At 43.1% G+C, this 22685-nt stretch overlaps 1 protein-coding gene across 8 annotated transcripts in view; it reads right to left on the reverse strand.

The window, feature by feature from the left end:
* Nucleotides 1-22685, reverse strand: part of PITPNM2 (phosphatidylinositol transfer protein membrane associated 2) — a 317406-nt gene that overhangs the window by 272162 nt on the left and 22559 nt on the right. For all 8 annotated transcript variants that reach the window (XR_009759680.1, XM_061603246.1, XM_061603252.1 and 5 more), the window contains one exon: nucleotides 2725-2830. The gene's annotated coding sequence lies outside the window, so the exon portion shown is untranslated. The remainder of the gene's footprint in view (nucleotides 1-2724; nucleotides 2831-22685) is intronic.

The raw sequence follows: 22685 nt of genomic DNA on the forward strand, positions 1-22685 counted from the left end.
AACATGTGAAAAACCTTGTAAAAATCCACCTAGAAAGGAATCCTCTGTACTTCGCATAAGATGTTATTATAATTCTTCAGTCTTGTTCCTTATATAGCTAAAATGCCACCATAAAATGTTCTTAACGTGTTGTAGTCCGGATCTCTGAATAACTGAAAATGGCAGACGTATTTCAGCTCATTGGCTTTCTTCAGTGGCCTGTTTTGTTATATGGCATCCTTTATACACAAGTTCATCCTATCCAAAACTGAAAATATTTTCTCTAAAAGAATTACATATAAAAAGAAAAAAGAAAAAAATGACAAATTTTCTACTTACTTAAACTAAAAATAATCTGCTTACCTAATAAAATTGAATTTTCACACTCAGTTGTTTTAAAATCAAAAGCCAATAACTTCAGTTGGCACAGATGACCAAATCTTGCACCTAACAGTTGGAAACAATATGTAAAACATAACCATTTCTCAAAAAATGTATCCATATTAGGGATGAGATGGTGCCAGTTCGAAAGCACTCCATCAACCTAACAAGCTGGGATTCATTTGACTTTTTCTGCAAGTCGGGTTGTTACCTATCCGTTTTTTTCCCCTTAGAAAAAATATTTTTAAATATCAATATTTTGAAAGGAAATGTCAATAGATTAAAGGAAATATCCATAGAAATATTGATGTTCATAACAATATTTTAGATGTTTTTTAAAAAATCTGTACCCCCAAATAGCCACAGAAAATCACTACATAAAAATCCAATCCACAATACTGAATAAGCAAATTAATGGAAAATTTGGTACAAAATCCAAATTGGTTGGAATTCTAGCACATCCCTACAACACACACACATATACATATGCATGTAAAAAACCTACCAATATGAAATTCTAGGACCCAATGGTCATAAATGGTTCCTATGAATTCATGTAAAGGAATCTGCAATTGTATAGCCAGACAATGTCTCTTAAATACACCTGATCTTGCACTCTTCACCAGTTCCTAACTCCTTTCTATGCATTCTGTAAAGCCTTACCCTCCATACATACATATCTAAATACAGGGTACTATCCACAATATAAAGAAATGTGGCTACAGCTACAAATTCCTACATGACAGACAACCATTCAGTGTCCTCATTAAGTCCTTTTGGTGTTATTGTATTTTGTCTATAGATCCACCTGACCTCCTCCCTTTTTAACTGTGTACATACTTGTTTTCCCGAACTTTATACCTTCTCAATGCACCAAAATTTTAAGGATTTAATATAATGTTTCTGCTCTAAAAAAAAGTTTCACCAACGGTGCATGCAACTTTTTGGTCCCGAGGCAGCTCTTCTGCTCTCCTAACCTGAGCTTAATCTTTCTCGAGGTCATTCCAATATATAGCAAAGGATATGGACCTTGAACTGCCTAAGTCACTCCTTGAGTGTTGCAGTTGCCCTACCACTGTCAGCAGGTGTCTTCCAACTCCCAGTGAAACCTCAGAAACCCCAGATGGGTGGGGATGGGCAGGTGGATGAACAGGAATTCCTGCATAAAGGGAATTATTATTCATTACTACTACTGCTACTACTATTATTATTATTATTAGGAGGAGGAGCAGCAGCAGCAGCAGCATTTATTGCCCACCCTTCACCTGGAGGTCCCAGGGTGGGTTATAACATCCTTAAAATACAGTGTTAAAAACAACCAGAATCACAAAATAGGGTGGGTGCTAAAAATATAATATTTATGCATTGTATAGATCTTTGTCCCTTGGCACAACTAATAGAGGCAGGGAAAACATGTGCAGATTTTCATGATTTATATAGGTTGCATAATTCCACCTTTTTATGCACTATGCACAGCAGGATATTGTTTTATACATGCTGAGATTCTGCAAATATACCTTAAGAACCTCCTGAGCCCTTATATTCCAGCCCAGTCACTGTGATCATCTGGATGAAAGCTGTTAAGTTGCCCCCCGCGTTACAGAGGCCCGACTGCCCTAGACCAGAAATTGGACATTTAGTGTCATCAATCCCATGTGGAACACCCTTCTAGCAGAGATTCAGCAGGCATCCTCGCTTTTGACTTTCAGGCATCTCTTGAATACTTTTTTTGCGTCAACTGTTTAAAATGTTTTTTTTTAAAAAAATAGCCAGTCATTTAAATTATTGTTTTGTATTGCTTTTACATGCTTTTATATGTTGCTGTATACCGCCCAGATGTTTTGCAAGAAGGCGGTATATAAATACTTTTACAAATAAATTAAGCAGAATGTGGTCCTAGAACAGTCCCGTTGCCTGAAAGCATGTTTTTAGCCCTTATGGCTGAAAATATGACCTTAGTTGAGCAATGCCTACTGGGGTCTCAAACACCAGAAAGGTAGCTGATTGGTATTTCCAGTGGTCACAGGACAGATCCACAAAAGGTCTTTGTCACAACTTGGACTGCGCTGCAACCAGCAAAAACAGAACAAATGACACAGGAGGAATTATGTACATTTTGCTTTCCTTGTATGATTAATATAGTCACAAAGTTCCTATTTCCCTGTGGCAGAATTTTAATTGCCTGGATGAAGAATGTAAAAAAAGAAAAGAAGGGAAGACATAAACCTTATAGCACAACATATATACAGCCACAAATACAGCATTGTTAGAATTTGCAGGGAGAGGGAAACAAAAAATCAGATAGCAGAGAATCAACATCTTCTACTTGCAATCTCTCTCTTGAGATAAAACACCAGAACTTACCTTGGGTGCACAAGATAATTACCCAATGCCGTCCAGTGCATTGGAGGAACTCAAGGCAAGAATCTATGATGTAGGATGTCAGCACCAGACCCGGAACATCAATATCCTAGAGGGAAGCCAAAAACAACATGGGCTTAATGAGAAAGCCCATGGGAAATCAGGAGCAGGCAGCAAAGCACTGGTTTTCTAGCATTACACACCACGACCATCACTTCTGTGGGAACAGGCGGGAGGCCATCAGGAAGGTTTTCGGGCTCTATATCATGCAAGAGGCTCTTCAGAGACCCCCCTGGAATGCTGGGAATTCAATACGTGACAGTAAGAGGCAAAAGGAGCACCTTGGCGGTTTCGGCTTGCTTCAAGCTGCGAGTCATTGTCATCTCTCTAACTCATGGAAATTTAATGGTGGGGTGAGTTAAGGGACAGCAGAGGGCAGTACCAAATTTTCCATTAATTCATTTATCACCGCAGATTGGATTTTTATGTATTGATTTTCTGCAGCTATTTTTGAAAACTGATTTAAAAAAAAACACTTCTAAAATACTGATATTAATATCAATATTTTCATAATATTTCCTTCAATTTATCAGTTTTCCTTTCTCAACACAGATATAAATATCAGTATTTTTTCCAAGGGGGAAAATAAACCAGATCGATGAAAGCAGCAGCTTCTGGACAAAGAACGAACTCGAATTGATACCGGTGCTTTCAAACCGGCACCAGCCAACGGATCCCATCCCTAACACACACACATGGTCATTACCTTTCCTGTGCATGTACTGCCACTGACAACCCAAAGTGGTATAGAATTAAACCAATAATGATGATACCAAATGGTGGCAACTAAGGCAGCCACGCAAATAAGCCCACCAAGGTTACTAGTCCAGAAGACTTACTGTCTATTCAACTATATCTACGGTTTATTCTCTCAGACCACAAATGATTAACTTTTGTGAAGCTTCTCTGACTGGTCACCTAGGGATGACCTCTTATGAGCCACAGGCGATCAGGCACATAGGCATTTACAAGCCTGCATAAAGAGCAGGTTCACATGTGGGTTCAGTCCCCTGACTCACCCCAAGCAAGGAGAAGGGCTGCATCTACTCAGTGCCAGCCAGGCCTTCCATCTGATTCTGTGGAATGTATATGAACTGGTCTAAGGGGACACCTTGCAACTGGATTTGAAACCAGCAGCATGAAAACTGACTGATACATGAGAGGTATCCAATGCAGCATGTTCTGCTCCAGGCAAGTCCAATTTTAAAAAAGAATCCACCAGATAATTTTGCCCGATACATTTTTTTTTTAAAATGCCAAACCCTAACATTTCCATTGTTTTATGTGACATTTTTCCAGAAAGGTATTAACATGAAGGCCATAAACACAGGGGGGACTGTGGCTTTGGACACACCATACATTTAAAGCATATGATTTCCCCCAAAGAATCCTTGGATGGTGTGTATGCAGTAGGCATGGAAACATCTGTCAATTTCAATTCTCTACATTTCTCATTTTTCCAATCTTAAATTCATTTCTCCACATTTCTGCAGCAAGAACCTTGAATCCGGCCTTACAGCATAAGTTGTTTGTTGGTAACATCTAGATACCCTCAAAGAGAAATGAGCCAATGGGGGAATAGTACCTCTTCCTGGTTTCCTTTTCAAGGAAGCGAGTCACAAACCATTTTTGTAAAAAAAAAAAAAAAAAAAAGAGGAGGGAGCAAAGCTGATCCACTTTGTAGACATAACTCTTATGACATTACAGAGCAGCAACACATGAAAATAGCACAATACAAGGTTACTTACCTTCAGTGCTTGGTTGGTAGTACCAAGCAGAGCTCAATACTTGCATACATGTCTAAACTCAAACTCTTGCTTCCAAGTTTCTGATCTCATGCATAGATCTGATAGATCTCCCCACTCTCTTCTATAAACTTAAATGGGGAACTAGTGACCCTCCAGATGGTGTTTGGGGAAAGGCCGTAACTCAGTAGCAGAGCACCTGCGTTGTGTGCAGAAGCAGGGCCGGCCCCAGGCATGCCGGGGCCCTTGGGTACCAGCCTGCCCTGGGCCCCTCCACTCCCCCTCCGCAATCCATGGAACTTAAGCATCCGCGGACTGCAAGACAGGAGCTTCCGCACCACCCGCCATCCCCCTGCTTCACCTACCTTTCCGTTGTTTTTTGCGGCGCGCGCAGGTTTGCCATCAATCAAGATGGCAGCCAAGGTTTCCCTAAGGGGCTGAAGCCTCTGCCGCCATCTTTGTTGTTGGCAGCAACGGGCACGTGTAGCACGCATGTGTGCCATCAGCCAAGATGGCGTCAGAGGCTTCAGCCCCTTAAGGAAACCTCATCCGCCATCTTAATTGATGGCAAATCTGAGCACCGCAGAAAACAACGGAAAGGTAGGTAAAGCGGGTGGATAGTGGGGGGATGGCGGTCTGCGGATGCTTCCGCAAATCGCGGAAGGAGAGCGGAGGGCCCCCTGTAGCTCCAGGGGCCCTCAGGCCAGTGCCCCACCTGGCCGCCCTTTAGAATCGGCCCTGTGCAGAAGATTCCAGGTTCAATCCCCAAGAGTGTCCAGGTAGGGTTGGGACAGATCCCTGTCTGAAGTCCTGCAGAGCCGCTGCTAGTCAGTGCAGGCACTATTGAACTAGATGAACGAATGGCCTGACTCAGAGTAAGGCAACTCCCTATGTTCCTATGACTCCCATTCTCACCAACCTGCCATCTTGATTCAAAATGGTGTTCAAATGTATCCAAGACATAGGCAAAAACCTGCTCCTTCATCTCAGAAGCCATCATGCAAAATTCATTCCCGATATCTTAAGAGGCATCCAAATGCATAGGAACTGAGAGACACACAACTTTCCAAAATATATAGTAGAAGATTAATTAACTTTCCTGACTGTCTCCAAAAACAGGGCTGTGTTTTTTTAAATAGAATGCAATAATATTAAGCTGACCAATATTAAGTCATCACTAGCCACATTTGCACCTAACTGGCTTTAAACCAATGTATAGGTTCTTTCTTCCACTATAAGAAGGGTAGCCAATCTGGAGCCCTCCAGATGTTGTTAGATTACAGTTCCCATCGTTCCTGACCAGTAGCCATGTTGGTTGAGGCTGATGGAAGTTGGAGTCCAACAACACTGTAATCTTCCATTCTCAGGACAGGAACATACCATGTTGCACAGGAAGCCACACACGTGATTTAGAAACACAGCTTATCCAAAGGACAGAATAGATTTCTAGTTTCACAACATCCCTGATCGATGAAATACCAATATTGGTTAACGGTCCCCAAATATAGACGGGCTTTCACATTAGCCCGTTTTAATGTGCTACCATCCAATTTTTTGTCTGGCAGGTTTAAAAAAATTCTGAGTATGAATAGGTACTGTCTTTGTAATGACTCAGAAATTGAGACTATTTCTCATGTTTTATTTTCCTGTAAACTATATAACAAAATCAGAAAAGATCTTCTCCGCCCAATTCTGTCAAAATACCCTGGACGATCCAATGACACATTATTAATAACCCTTTTACAGGGTTACAATGAAAACATCACCCTAACTGTGGCCAAATTTATAAACTTGGCCATTCAGCAAAGGAAGAAATTAGGCTGTCTTTAATACAGAGGACCAAATATGAACTTGGCCCCGCAACTCTATTTGATAAACAATTTAATTTTAACCTAAATTTTATCCCATGGTGTATAGATATTCTGGAATTGGGCCTATAGAGACAAACAGACTAACCTAGTTCCGTTATTGTATTGTTATTGTATTGTTATTGTCATCCTTACACTATATACAAGTAAGTTTTATATTCCTTGATATATTGTATTTTAATATTTTAATATTTTATGTTCGCATCCATGTATATATGTTATTCATTGGCTTAAAGGTCTGTTGACTTCAGAATAAACAATCAATCAATCAATCAACATCCCTGATCCATAAAACCAAAGATGTCCTGAACAATATCTTGTTTTTGGACATTTTTAACCCATTTTAACCCATTTTCTTTGCTCTTCTGAAGTAGAAATTGTTATATATTCTGGACTCAACAAGTAAAAAACTAGTAAACTTCTATATAATACAGAAATTGCATAATCACGCACAGCAGTGAAAGCCCCAAATCTCAGCAAACACCTCCCCTCAAGTCCGCTCTCCTGTTTAAGACCTTTAATTTGCACCTCTGATTATTTCTGCGTTAATGTGCCAATTTTATCTCATTTGTGATAAACTCCACCTGTTTCCCAACATGTTCTGCCTCCTGCTTCTCTGGAAAAACAAAAAAATAAAAGAGTGCTTTAATATATTCCTTCCCCCCCAACACACCACTTCCCCCCCCTTTTTTTTGGTGCTTCATTTTACTCCAAAAGAAGGAAGTCCTGGCAGGGATTTAGCTAATTAGTGCTGAATACGATGCTGTTAAAGCAGACATGTAAATAAGTACTCTCTCCCAATCGCCTGTGGCGACCTAAAGGCAACCAGGCATGGACCTACACTAAACGCAATGTTTATCGACATGTTCACAAGGCTGAGTTGAAATTGTGCTCCGGAGGGAATGGGGAACATTTGTCTCTGCAGATATTGTTGGACTACAACTCCCATGACTCCTCACCTTTGGCCCTGGGTCTGATGAACATCAGAGTCCAAGAACAGCTGGGGGGGGGCACAGGTACCCCATCCCTGCACTACAGGATAACTAAGCTGTGCCATGCTATCTTGAATGGGATTTTTGAACCCAATTCATGTTGGAGAGGCATGGTGGTGGGGTGGGAGTGTAATAATGTGCATCAATTAAATATTAGGAGCTTGTCCCAAAATAAACTACACTGAGCAGAAGACTATGATCCGGTGTATACAATGTGGGATTGTGAAGGGGGTGACTTGGAGGCAGGACAAGGCAAGTAGATTGTGCTCTCTCTCTCTCTCTCTCTCTCTCTCCCTCTCTCTCCCCCCCCCCGTGTGTGTGTGTGTGTGTGTGTGTGTGTGTGTGTGTGTGTGAGTGAGTGAGTGAGTGAGAGAGGGGGGGATCAAATTTCAGTCCTAATTTCAAGTAAGCGGAAAGAGTCTTCTCTGCCCCAGCCATTTTACTTACACCTCTCTTGGTCCATAGATAATTTCAAAGCAGAGCCAACTCCAGGTATGAGCTCATGCTACAGGTAAAGTGCCCTCCTGGAAGCAATGGGCAATGCCAGGTGGCTAGAAGCCTCTATTTTAAATTTCCCACAATGCCCTAGAGTGGCAGTAGGTCAGGGACCATTGTGGGAAATTAAAACGGAGGTTTCCAGACCCAGCCACTCATTGGAACATTGGGGGGCGATTAATAAAGGGGGGCTAGAACAGGCCTCAGTGACAGGCCCTACTCACCAAGGGTGCCACATGGTGATCCCAAGCCTGTAGTAAAAGGCTGAGATAGCATGGAAGACTGTCTTCCTTAATCAGCTCAAGGGATAACCAAGTTGCGAGATTTGAAAACACCTGAGCCAATATATCACTTTAAGTTAACCTCCACAATCTCTCCGCTGTTTGTTTTTGTACTAGTAAGGCTGGACAAATCTGTCAGTTGGGCTTTCTCTTTCTCATTTTTCCAATCTTTATTCTGTTCTACACTCTTCTGCGGCAATTTGCTAAAAACAAAACACAATCTAAACCCTCATGAGAATTTAGCAGTGGTTTCATGCAAATTTCATCTAATAAACACACCTTTGTATGCAGTTTGACTAATATGCACACAATTTTCCTAACACAATGCATTTTTATGTTATGTTCAGTAATATATGCATTTGTATGCACACTTTTTCCAATGTATGCATTTTTGTATGCATTGTTTGATTTGGGAACTGCATCGCGGTATGCAGAGAAGTGCAAATTTCAAAGGATGGCTCTGTTCCGTTCACATATTGGTTTGAGATGTATGAAATCGATATTTTCTCATTAAAATACAAACAAAGTCAAATTTCTCTTCCATCCCTCTGTACTGGTGCCTGTCCTTTCCTTCTCCAGTTTACAGATCCTTTGCCACAATCCATTAAAAAAAAAACCTTCCTACTTCTACTGAAATCAGCTATATGCTTCTATTTCTTTCAAGGTGATGCCCCCAGGGGCAACAATTAAACACGGGGAGCTGGCTAGTACCAAGTTAGATCACTGGTTCATCTAGTTCAGTATTGCTGACACCCTATGAGATGGATTGATAAAGGAAGCCACAGACCTGAACTTACAAGATCTGAACATGAACAGGGTGGTTCATGACAGATGCTCTTGGAGGTCACAGATTCATAGGGTCGCCATAAGTTGTAATTGACTTGAAGGCACATAACAACATGGACTGCCTTCAAGTCGATCCTGACTTATGGCGACCCTATGAATAGGGTTTTCATGGTAAGCGGTATTCAGAGGTGGTTTACCATTGCCTCCCTTTGAGGCTAGTCCTCCCCAGCTGGCTAGGGCCTGCTCAGCTTGCCACAGCTGCACAAGCCAGCCCCTTCCTTGTCCGCAACTGCCAGCTGGGGGGCAACAGGGCTCCTTGGGACTCTGCAGCTTGCCCACGGCTGCACAGGTGGAAGGGCACATAACCCCCGAGCCAATCACTGTGGGGATGATCTTTAGCTGGCCCTTGACACCCAGGAAACCAGAGCAGGGATTTGAACTCACAGACTCTGGACTCTCAGCCAGGCTCTCCTCCCCACTGGGTTTCCGACAAAGGTCTTCCCCAGCTCTGTCTGGAGATGCCAGTGATTCTGCATGCAAAACATGTGCTCTGCCACTTCGCGACAGTTCCCCCCCAATTTCTTAGTGGATTGTGCCACTTTACCGTTTTAGAAATATCTGCGGGCTGCTTAGATTCACGAACAGCTTTGCAGCAAAAGCTTTAATCTATGCACTAACAATTCCCGGGTTGAAGGGATGCAGTTTGTTCCATTACCCTTACGCAGCATTGCTCTGTTTATTCAGAGTCAGCCTGAAACAACATTTAACTAAGAACATTCAACTAAGACCAGGCTGGGCTTGGACAACATCCCTGTTGACCTCCAAACCTGCTATTTTGAAATGAAGCAGAGATTCTAACCAAGCAGGTTAATAGTAGAAGTAGAGAAAACCGGGAGAGACAGTCATGACAGGTGAGATCTTGGGTATAGCATTCTGGGAGCATCATGCTAATAGAATTGTGGGATGATAATGAGTGGTTTTCTCAGTTCAAGATTGCCTCCAGACTGAGGGAGAGATTCAAGCACATACCGGAAATGAGATTTGTGCAAATAAATTATTTATTATTTATTTTATTTAATTAAGCTTATATACCGCCTGACTAGCAACAGCTCTCTGGGCGGTGAACATTAAAAATACAATAAAAATAACACAAAACTGTACACAAAACTGTACAGTCTAAAATCAAAATATAATAATTTACAATTAACAGGAATTAAAATGCCTCAGAGAAGAGAAAGGTTTTAACCTGGCGCCGAAAAGATGATAGTGTCGGCGCCAGGCGCACCTCCTCGGGGACACCATTCCATAGTTCAGGGGCCACCACTGAGAAGGCCCTAGATCTTGTCACCACTCTCCAGGCTTCCCTATGAGTCGGAACCCGGAGGAGGGCCTTCGTAGTAGACCGTAGTGTACGGGCCGGTTCATATCGGGAGAGGCGTTCCGACAGATATCGTGGTCCCGCGCCGTGTAAGGCTTTATAGGTAAGTACCAACACTTTGAATCTGGCCCGGAAGCATATTGGAAGCCAGTGCAAATGGGCTAGCACAGGTGTTATATGCTCAGACCGCTTAGTTCTTGTTAGCAGTCTGGCTGCCGCATTTTGCACTAGCTGTAGCTTCCGAATCGTCTTCAAAGGTAGCCCTACGTAAAGCGCATTGCAGTAGTCCAGACGCGAGGTTACCATAGCATGTACCACTGATGAGAGGTCCTCCTTACTCAGATAGGGACGTAGCTGGGCTACCAACCGAAGTTGGTAGAACGCATTCCGGGCCACCGAGGCTACATGAGCCTCAAGTGTGAGGGAAGAGTCTAAGATGACTCCCAGACTACGCACCTGTTCCTTTAGGGGGAGTGTAACCCCATCCAGGACAGGGTATATATCCACCATCCGATCAGAGAAACCAAATAAAGTGGATTAAAGTGCCCTAGTGCAGCAAATCCCTTTTTTTAAGGGTTTTTGTTGTTAGGGAAGTGACAGAGAAAATACACTGAAAACAAATGGTTAACAGGAAGATGTGTAAACACCCCACAAGCAAATCAGGATGAATACTTGTTGTCATATAACCACCCCATAAACAAATCAGAACAAATGCACAATAAAAATCAGTCTAACCACTGTGTAAGCTTTGTGCAAGCAAATCAGGATGAAAACTGAATGAACAGGTCACGTGGAGGAGCCCTTAGTTTGAACTAGTGACTTTCAAATGGTGTTCTAGGAAACCATTAGATCCTTCGGTTCATCAGAGGCTCCTTAAGGTCAAGATCAGTAGTGCTGGACCAAACAGATTGGTCGCAACTACCAATGATCCTCCTCATATGCATACACTCTGGAATGTTGTAGGCGTCCTAGGCACACACTCAATTCATGCAGGACAGTTGTGACATTGCTGGGTACTTAAAAGATTTGGGGAATGGGCCTACGTCCACACATTTGCTGGAAAGTTGCACTGATGCAAATATATGTATAATATACATGTACAGATCCAAATTAAGACATTAAATGTGACAGAAACCAAGCCAACTGATTTCTCAAACCACCCAGATAAATTCTTCAGTAATTCTTCAATATATCCCCAACCCAGATGGAAACAAATCAGTTCCTCTTCAATTCATTAATCCTCAGTTCATTTCCCAACAGGTCCCGCACCAAATCATTTCAATTTCCCTTCAGTTCTCCCCAGTCATTTCTAGATAAACTTATCTTAAATGCATTTATGGCTGCCCATTTGCTACCAGCCCAAGTTCAAGGTTCTAGTCTTGGTGTACAAAGCCCTATACAGCTTGGGACCAGGATACCTGAAAGTCCATCTTATCACTTATATACCCAGTCGATCACTATGCTCTGCAGGTGAGGGGCTCCTGCAGATACCATCTTATCAGGAGGTCCGTTCCGCACAACATAGGAAACGGACCTTTAGTGTGGCGGCACCTACCCTGTGGAATTCTCTTCCCTTAAATATTAGATGGGCGCCATCTCTGCTATCTTTTCAGCGCCTACTGAAGACCTTCCTCTTTCAACAAGCCTTTTAAGTTGAGACCTTATCCCAGTCCGCGCCTGTGTTGGAATTGTTCTTTAATATGCTTTTAAATCTTTTTTTAAACAAACAATGTTTTAAACCTTTTTTTTAAAGATGTCTTGAAACCTTTAAAAATGTTTTTAAGATGTTTTGTTTCAATGTATTTTAAAGTCTTGTTTTTATGATGTTTTAAAGTGTTTTAAGTGCTTTTGTTTGCAACCCTGGGCTCCTACTGGAAGGAAGGGTGGGAAATAAATAAATAAATTTGTTTCCCCAAATTAATATGCTACCCAGTAACTCTGACCACCCTCCAATTTAATTTCCCCTGAATTCATTACCCACCCAGAATCACTTGGGGCACACAAAATGCTATGACAGCACTCTTCAAGTACATGAAAGGTTGCCACACAGAGGAGGACCAGGATCTCTTATCGATCATCCCTGAGTGCAGGACATGGAATAATGGGCTTAAGTTGCAGGAAGTCAGATTTCGACTGGACATCAGGAAAACCTTCCTAACTGTTAGAGCCATACGACAATGGAACCAATGACCTAGAAAGGTCGTGGGCTCTCCGACACTGGAGGCATTCAAGAGGCATCTGGACAGGCATCTGTTGGGAATGCTTTGATTTGGATTCCTGCATTGCGCAGGGGGTTGGACTCGATGGGCTTATAGGCCCCTTCCAACTCTACAGTTCTATGATTCTATGAAAAAGAGATTCAACACCTGTGCAACATCCCTGCAGGGCAGCAAAAGGCAGGTAGGGAGAACAGGGGGAGAAATTCAATCAAGTTCCCATTTAAAAGTGAACCTCCCTAATTCGCACTTTCCAAAACAATATGCAAAGTGAAACCCAGACATTCCTCAAAATCCACACTTCTCTGAGTTTTGCAGCCATGAAATGTATCCACAAATGCATTTACTAGAGCAATGTGTGCACAACAATGCAGATGTAAGTGAAAATAACATTAAAAGGCATTATATTATTGAAATTGCTTTGCAAAAATGTGTACATTACGTAACATTGCATACAATATGTATACTAGGAGAAAACTGCAGATGAATTCTCATGGGGACTTCCTTTTTTAATGCAAATTGATGTGGAAATGTGAAGAACTGAACTTAAAATGGAAAAATGAGAAACGGAGAAAAACCAAAATGGCCAGTTTCACCAATCCTTATCCACAGGACTGGTCAGTCTGTTGCATATACTGGGCACCTGTTGTATGACAGACACAATAAACTGCGTTATACCAAGTCAAGCTATCTGTCCACCTAATCCAATATTGTCTGCTCTGACTGACAGTGGTTCTCCAGGGCCTCAGGCACAGGCCTCTCCCTTCCACTGGATCCTTTTAACTGGAGATGCCGGGATTTCAACCTGGGACCTTTTCCCTGCAAAGCACAAGCTCTACCGCTGAGCTATTGAACATGCCCCAGAATCCCTTACAGACACACCGAGCAAATGTGGAAAGGATTATCTCCACCACACTAGCATAAATATGCTTTGGAGACGACACTTCGATACTTCCACGGAACAGCAACGAACAAATGAAGTGCAACACATCCTTCCAGCAGACAGGGCTCCCGAAGTGGCAGAAGGACGGCTCTAATTAATCTCCTTCAAGGCATGATAAATGCCAGCTCTCCTAGCATTGCATTTTCTACATTTCGCTGATTTTTAACTTGAATATCAGGGGTGGCGATCCTGTGCCTTAGACTAAGTCGCTCTACAGCAACCTTCTCCAACCTGGTCATCTCCAGATTGCTGGACTACAATTCCCATCACCCTTGACCACAGGCCATGCTAGCTGGGGCTGATGGGAGTTAGAGTCCAACAGGCTGCCCATCCATGATGTTAACATCGTAAGGTCTTTCTTTTAATACAAGCGGCAGATGTTCACGCTTTGCTGGGGTTTGTTCACACATCACCACATTGCGATCACATGCCAGGTGGTGTCTAATAGCTTTCCCAGAGTGTTCGCAAATCAAAAGGGTAATTAGTTCACTTATGCGTATGGATGGAGGAGAAATTCAATTCAGTTCACATTTAAAGGTGAATCTGCCAAATATGCACTTTATGAAACAATATGTGAACTGAAAACACAGCCATCCTTTGAAATGTGCAGTTCCATGAATATTGCAGTGCAGTTCTCGGCCAAGTAACATGTACAAAAATGCCCGTACTAGCGGGAAGCATGCATAAAAATGCAAACATTTGTGAAAATAACATTAGGGGAAATTGCTTTCCAAAAATGTGTGTATCAGGCAAAAGTGCATACAAAATGTGTTTATTATGAGAAATGTTTACTAAAATACTGATGAATTTTCATGAAGATTTTTTTATCAGAAACAACCACCACAAATTACGGCAGAAATGTGGAGACCAGAATTTAAGTTTGTAAAAATGAAAAAGTGGGAGAACTGAAACTGACAGATTCTGATGAGGGATCAGATCTGCAAGCCCCTCTGTCTATTGGGTTTTCCCAGCTGGATAAGTGAGTCTCTGCCATTGTCAACTTTGTTTTGTTTTAAATATGTCTTCTGGCTGTTATGTTTTTAACTTTTTTTTGCTGTTTTTATTATACACTGCCTTGAGATTATTGTAGAGGGTGATTAACAAATTAATAACACTACTATTATCTATTTAGCTTTTAACAGTGGCTCTCCATGGTCAGAGAGAAAGCCTTTCTCAACACCTCCTACACCCAATCCTTTTTAACTAAAAGATCCCAAGGACTGAAGAGGGGACCTTCTGTACACAAAGCCAAAGGAAAGCACAAAGAACACTGGGCACTGTTCTTTGGAGGAAGCCATGTGCTTTAAATGTATGATGCATATGCAGCCCAATGTGAATGTTGGGGCCACTGCAACAAACCCCCAATTACAGGCAGATCCACTGGCGACTCTCAAAGAGGAAAATGTGGATAGTTTCATCTGAGTTTTTCATAGCACAAGCCAAGTCACTTGCTGTTCCCTGAATGACAACCCCTTCCCTTCCCTGTTCCGTAGGCCCTTTTAGTCATGTATATATTTTAGAGGGGGTGTGAGATGTGGTGCAATGCCAGAACCAGAGCCAACAGTGCTCTGTGCTTTTAAAAACAAAAATTCTGCACCCAGGCAATCCAAATTCTGTGCCTTGTATAAATCGAGTTCTGCAAATAAAGCACAGCTGCCTCATAATTTATATTTTGTATAATTTATTCTGGTAAGAAGCTATTTTTCTGGTAAGGAGGGCACCAGGTTGGTTTACTGTGATCTCCAAATGCTGCCACTGCCTCTCAGACTAACCTATCTTGCAGGGTCATTGAGAGGATAAAATGGAGTGAAAGGAGGCCCATGTATGCTACCACAAGCCTCAAAGAAAGGGTGGGATATAAACGCAGTAAGTAAATAAAGGGGCAGAAATTTGCTCTTTTTCAAAACCGAAGTTGAATTCTACACAGCCTAGCATTTAGTATGCTTGCATTCCTAATCTTCCATAGCCCGCTTCGTGTTACTCAAGTGAAAGGTAACCCACAAATAGAAAGGGGTCAATGAGACTAAATCAGTGGCACCGCTCCTGGTGTTGTGTATCTTCTCCTGATTCTAATACACAGACATCTGAACAGGGAAGCATGCACACAAGGTTTCTTGGCTCAGCCAGTGTCACTGCAGCAAGTCCAAGGAGCTCTGATCAGTGGGGCCCTTGATTGGCCCTTAGCAGATGCCCAATTATGTCAACCCTCCATGCTGGTTCTGACTGGTTCACATATCCCACGCCTAACACATGGACATCAGGGGCAGTGGAAAGCGGTGTGAGGTTGTGAGTGGAGCCAGCTGCTTCGCTCTGCCACCCCTTTCTGAGAATGGTCTCATGACTACTACATTTTGCAAATGTGTCAGAGCAACCCTAGCTATGACTGAATATCCCAAGGATTGCGCTATGCTTCCAGTGTTGCAACAAGCTGGCATCAAATATCAATTTCCGAAGACAACTCAAATTTGTCTATTGCAGGAAAACAAGAGAGTCTTTCGGCACCTTAAATCAGGTGCAGGGAATCTGTGTCCCTTCAGATGCTGTAGGACTACTACTGACAATGCTCTCAGGGGCTGATAGGAGTCCAGCAACATCTGGAAGGCCACAGGTTCCCCACCCCCACTGTAAGTGAAATCCACAACTCGTGTATAATTTGGTCCAGAATTCAGGACAGGGAGAAACTCAATTTTTCCTTCTGCAAACAAGTTTTGAGTCCTTAATTGTTATAAAGATAAGCTTGAAAACGCACGGATTTTCTAACTGTCAATGCTACAAAAAAATGGCTTGAGATTTATTTATTTTAAAAAAATCAATCTACTGTACATTTAGCTTTAGATAGAAAAGGAAAATAAGCAGTTAGTTATCTTTTACAGTAAACATGCACTCACATAAAGGACATCACCGAATTTGGTTGACGAAGCACCCAAAATCCTTGCCTTAAAAATGCAGCGGCTTTGTAAGCACAGCAATAAAGAGTGATTCAGGCACACAGCAGGAAAAGGTGGCATTAAGGAACTAGGAATAAGGGCTCTCTTAAACACAGCCTGCACAGCTCACAACAGAGAGCACGGCAATGCTGCTATTTTTAAGAACCACGCCTACAGTATGTGGTGGCTCCACAACACAAAACACCTACATTTAAAAATAATACATTTTAAAAAGAAAAACTGCTGCCTCTGCAGAGTCTAAAATGCAGAAACTGTTAGTGCTTAAATGAACTGGGCTGGCCTAACATGCACTAGGCCAATTTATCCTGTATTTGAGCTTCTGCATCGGGAATTCTGTTCATAGGAAGGAATGGGGGAGCCTGAATGTAGAGAATAAGGAAATGATCCACCTGAAATACATTCTGCTAATGTTGGCCAGGATAAGGCTGGGCACAATTGGGATCAAACAAGTATGCTGTTGCCGGAATATTAAAGGCCTTGTTCTCAGAAAGGACTGGCTAGACTCACATACATTGAGATGGCCACAGCGAGAGCGCTTCATGTTCTCTCAGCAAACTTGACAACAGCCCGTCTCTCACGGTGCTGACCACGCAACACCCCACCTTAAATCTCTACACCAGCTTTGCATCTACTTCTAATCCCTGTAGAACAAGGGTGGAGAAACTCCCGCCCAGGATGCCATTATTTTTTTTAGACAGCACACCCACCTGTCAATCAGCTGACATCACTTTGATGAGGGCAATGTCAGCGGATGTGTGAAGGGGCAGAGTTTGATTCTGTATTGGCTGCGTGTGCCAGTTCTCTTGCTGGGAACAGCTGCGTCGGCCAAAGCTAACTGCGGGGATCTTTGAAGGCCCTTTTGCAAGCAGCCTCGCACTGCTGGAGGTTTAAAGAGCAGCTTGGAGCTGTTTGCAATAGGGTTTCCAAATAGCCCTATGCTGCAAAGCACAGTGTCCCCTGACTTCAGGATGACATCAAGCGATTGAAGGGTGGGTGGCCTATCCACCTGTCACATTTGGCCCTCCAGGGGTAGGGAGAGAAGGATCTGGGCTACAGGCCAGAAAAGGTTCCCCCACCCCTACTGTAGAAGCTTGCTGTCTTTACTGTCAAAATCCTCTGTGGGTTTCCCTCCTATTTCCCAATTCTTATACTGTGATACATCCCTGCCTACGATGCCCACTTATCCACCCTCAGCAGCCTGAAGGTTTCCTACTCCCTCAAAAACCCTGCATGCTCGCTCGCTCGCTCTCTGTTAGGCCTGGAACTTGCTTCCTTCAAACCCCTCCTCAAAGTCCACCAATTCCAGGAGGCCTTTAATGCAACCCCTTCGCCCTCGGTACCTTACTATAAATGACAATGTATCTGCCTTGCCCTGCTCTCCAGTTCACTCCGCCTTCTTCGCCCCTCTGAATGTCCTCTGTTGTCTTGCCCATGCCGGATTTTAGGTTGGAAGGTCCTTGGGGGCAGAGACCAGTCTTCCTTCTATTTTATAAACTGCCATGCATATTGGTAGTGATGGAAGATCGTCAGAAGAGCCCTGATGAATCAGGCCAATGTCCCATCTAGACCTGTCTCACAGGGGCCAGCAAGGTGTGACATCACTGTCACAAGTTAGTGTGGTTGTGAATTGGTGTTGTGCGTCATTTTGCAAATATCAACCTTATCAGACTGTATGTGTATTTCATTACCATGTGACCCCAATGTTTACATTTCTCTTTCTCCACCACCCAGGTGTACCTGCACTTCATATCCCTTCATCTAATGAAGCGGACTCCAGTCAACAAAAGCTTATCCCATAATAGATGTGTTAGTCCTTGAGACTCATAGATAGTAATGTTGGAATGGGCCTGTAAGGCCAGGGAGTCCAACCCCCTGCTCAGTGCAGGAATCCAAATCAAAGCATCCCCGATAGGGGACTGTCCAGCTGCCTCTTGAATGCCTCCAGTGTTGGAGAGCTCATCACCTCCCTGGGAAATTGGTTCCATCGTTGTATTGCTCTAACAGTGAAGAAGTTTTTCCTGGTGTTCAGTCGAAATCTGGCTTCCTCTAACTTGAGCCCATTATTCAGTGTCCTGCACTCTGGGATTATTGAGAAAAGATCCTGGCTCTCCTCTGCGTAACAACCTTTCAAGTAAGTGAAGAGTGCTATCATCCCTCAGTCTTCTCTTCTCCAGGCTAAACGTGCCCAGTTCTTTCAGCTGTCCTCATAGGGCTTTGTTTTCAGTCCCCATCCTTGTTGCCCTCCTCTGAACCCGTTCCAGTTTATTCTTCCCCAAGCATTCTTCCCCAAGTGCAGTGCCCACAACTGGATGCAGTACTCAAGATGAGGCATAACCAGTGCTGAATAGAGGGGAACTAGTACTTCACACAATTTGCAAACTCTTAATGCAGAATAAAATAGCATTTGCCTTTTTTGCAGTCACATTGCACTGTTGGCTCATATTCAGGTTGTGATCAATAATTCCAAGATCCTTGTCGCATGTAGCATTGCTGAGCCAAGTATTCTCCATCTTATAACCATGCATTTGATTTCTTTTTCCTAGGTGTAGAATTTTGCACTCAGCCCTGTTGAATTTCATTGTGTTGTTTTCAGCCCAGTGCTCCAGCCTTTGAATTTTGTTTCTGTCTTCCAGGGTATTAGCTATCCCTACCAATTTTGTATCATCTGTAAATTTGATAAGCATTTCCTGAGCCTTCTCATCCAAGTCATTAATAAAAAGGTTGAAGAGCACTGGGCCTAGGACTGAGCCCTGCAGTACCCTGCTCACTATTTTCACCCAATTTGAGAAAGAACCACTGAAAAGCACTCTTTGAGCATGATTCTGTAGCCAACTGTGGATCCACCTGATACTTGTTTCATCCAGCCCACATTTAGCTAGCTTGCTCATCAGACTATCATGGGCCACTTTGTCAAAAGTGGGGCAGTTTGTCAAAAGCTTTGCTGAAGTTTAGATATATTATGTCCACAGCATTCCCACAGCTGGGAGGTTACCTGATCAAAAACTGATATAAGATTAGTGTGGCAGGATTTGTTCTTCATAAATCCACGTTGGCTTCAAGCAATCACTGCCTTGTTTTCAAGGTGCTTACAGATTGATTGCATTATAATCTGCTCCAGAGTTTTCCCAGAGATTGATGTCAGGCAGACTGGTCTGTAGTTCCCAGTTTCCTCCTTTTTGCCCTTTTTGAAGATAGGGACAACATTAGCCCTCCTCCAGTCATCCTGCACTTCACCCATCCTCCACAATTTCACAAAGATAATAGTGGTTCCAAGAGTTCTTCAGCCAGTGGCTTCAAGACTCTAGGATACAGTTCATTGGGCCCTGCCGATTTGAACTCATTCAAAGTGATTAGCTATCCCTTGACCATTTACTCGAGAGCTGCAATCCTGCCCCTTCAACATCTCATTTGCCAGGAGAGTCATAGACCCTCTTTTGGGAGAAGACGGAGCCAAAGTAGGAATTGAGCACTTCTGCCTTTTCTTTGTCATCTGTTATCATTTTGCCATCCTCACTGAGTAGCTATTTTCTTTTCTCTGTCTTTTACTATCGATGTACCTGAAGGAAACTTTTGTGGTTGTTGCTTATGGCATCTCTTGCTAACCTCAACTCGTTCTCAGCTTTAGCCTTCCTGACGCCATCCCTGCAATTCCATGCTACCTGTCTGTACTCTTCCTTTGTGGCCTGGCCTTCCTTCTACTTCCTGTGTGTGAGCTTTTTGGTTTTCAGGACATCTTTAAGCTTTCTGTGAAGGCACATTGGCTTCTTCTGCAGTCTTCCCCCTTGATGGAATTGTTTGCCATGTGGCGCCTTTAGAATTTCCTTTTTTTAGAAACTCCCACCCATATTGGACTCCTTTTCTCATTAGGGTCACTTGCCATGGAACCTTACTTATCATTGTTCTGAGTTGATTAAAATCGGCATTCTTGAAGTCCAGGGTACGTGTATGGATACTCTCAGCTTTTGCTTCCTTTAAAATCAAGAATGCAAGTATAACGTGGTCACTTTCCCCCAGAGTTCCCATTAACTACCACTTCGTCCACCAAGTCATCTCTATTGGTTAGAATCAAGTCAAGGGTAACTGATTCTATAGTTCTCCACTTTCTGTAGGAGAAAGGTATCAGCAACACAAGTCAGGAATTTCTTGGAGGGGTCGTGTTTGACAGAATATGTCTCCCAACAGATACTGGGGTAATTGAAGTCCCCCATTACTACTACTTCATGCCTCCTTGAAACACTGGCAATTTGCTTTTCAAACGTTTCATCCTCGTCTTCTCCTTGATTGGGTGGTCGGTAGTAGACTCCAACCACCGTGTTCCTTTTACTCCTTGCCCCATTAATTTTAATCCAGCTACTCTCAGTGGAGCTACCAAGTTTGTCCTCCTGTATTTCTGTGCAGGGATATATATTTTTAACATATAGCACAACTCCACCTTCCTTTCTATTTCTTCTGTTCTTTTTGAACAAATTATATCCTGCAATCCTGTATTCCAGTCATGGGAGTCATCTCACCAAGTTTCAGTTATACCTATAAAATTGTATTTATCCTCCAGTATTAAGAGTTCAAGTTCATTCTATTTGTTTCCCATTCTCTGGGAATTAGTATACAGACATTGAAGACCGTATGATTTACGGTCTGGCTTCCTCCCTACATTTTTATAAAGACTATTATTGGGCCCCATTAGAGCCGTTCTCTTAGTTCCTATTACTGTGCATAAGTCTTCATCAATTGTTATCTCCGAGTTTACATCTCCCTCCCCCTTAGGATTCAGTTTAAAGCCCTTCTGATGAACTTCTCCATGCTGTGGCCAAACACACTCTTCCCAGTCCTTGTGAAGTGCAACCTATCATTTGCCAGCAGTCCATCTTCCAGGAAGTGTAGCCCGTGGTCCCAGAATCCAAATCTCTTACATCGGCACCACCTTCATAGCCAGTCATTCACCCCGAGTATTTTTCTTTCCCTTTCTAATCCTCTTCTAAGTCCAGGAAGGATGGATGAGAAAACTATTTTGGCCCCATAGTTCTTGCATTTCCTTCCTAGAGCTTCAAAGTCTGATGTGATTTCTTTGTAACTCCGTTTACAATAGCATTCGTTCCCACATGGATGAGAAGAAAGGGATATCTGTCAGCAGGCTTTATGAGTGATGACAACTCTTCTGTCAAAATTCTAGTCCATCCTCCAGGGAGGCAGCATATCTGGCAGGTCTATGGATCTTCTTGGCATACTTGGGTTTCAATCTCATGCAGCAAGGAGTCTCCCACCACTACTACTCTTCTTCTTATCATGGGGCATTGTTTCATTGCCTCTGCTTAACTGAGCTTCTGCCTCTCGCTTGCTGTGGCGGGGGGTCTCCTGTAATTCTTCCTCTGCAGGCTGTCCTCAAGTGCCTGAAAACAGTTCTATAGTTCCACTGCTGCAAGGTGTCTTCTACCTCTTCTGCTCCTGCCACCCTTTCTCACAGAGTTTCCTCCACTTCATTGTTGCTCTCCACAACAGTCTCCTCTTCTGCTTCAATGGACTGTTCCTCCACCTCCTGTACTTCTCTTTGTGGTTGTTGTTCCAGGGTTCTGTCTAAGAACTCTTCCTCTTCTCTTACACTCTTCAGTGTGGCCACCCGTCATTCCAGGCCTCTCACTTTTTCTTCCGACAGTGCCATCAGCTTGCACCTGTTGCAAGTGTACACCATGCTGTTCTCAGGCAAGGAAACAAACATTGCACAGCCTTTGCTAGTCACCAAAACTAGAGTGGCCTTTCCATTCATTGGCTTTATCATCTTTTGTTTCTTTCTAACTACTTGTATTGGAATGGCCTGTACCTTGTCCTGTCCTTGAAGGTTAACAGGAGAATCCCACTGATATATGATGCACGCTACAAGATTTGTTGTTGTTGTTCATCTCCCTTCATCTCCTCCTCTGAACTATGCTGCCAAACTCCTGTTAGCTCTCCCTGTTTGAAGATTGAATCCATCCAACCCAGTTATCATCCCTGTGGCTTCGGGACATGACAGTTTGTTCTGCCTACGTGTCCTCTTCTCTATGATTAATCACTACAGTACACTGGCTTTGGGTGTCAGACCTGAGGAGAGTCAGGTTCAAACCCCCACTCAGCCATGAAGCTCACTGGGTGATCTTGAGTCAAACACCAACTCTCAGCCTAACCCACCTCACAGGGTTGTCGTGGGGAGAACATGGGCAGCTAGGGGGATCTTGTTTGTCATCCTAAGCCGCTTGGGCAGGCAGGCGGGATAAAAAT

This window comes from Rhineura floridana, chromosome 19 (assembly GCF_030035675.1).
Source record: "Rhineura floridana isolate rRhiFlo1 chromosome 19, rRhiFlo1.hap2, whole genome shotgun sequence".
In the NCBI taxonomy this organism is placed as follows: domain Eukaryota; kingdom Metazoa; phylum Chordata; class Lepidosauria; order Squamata; family Rhineuridae; genus Rhineura; species Rhineura floridana.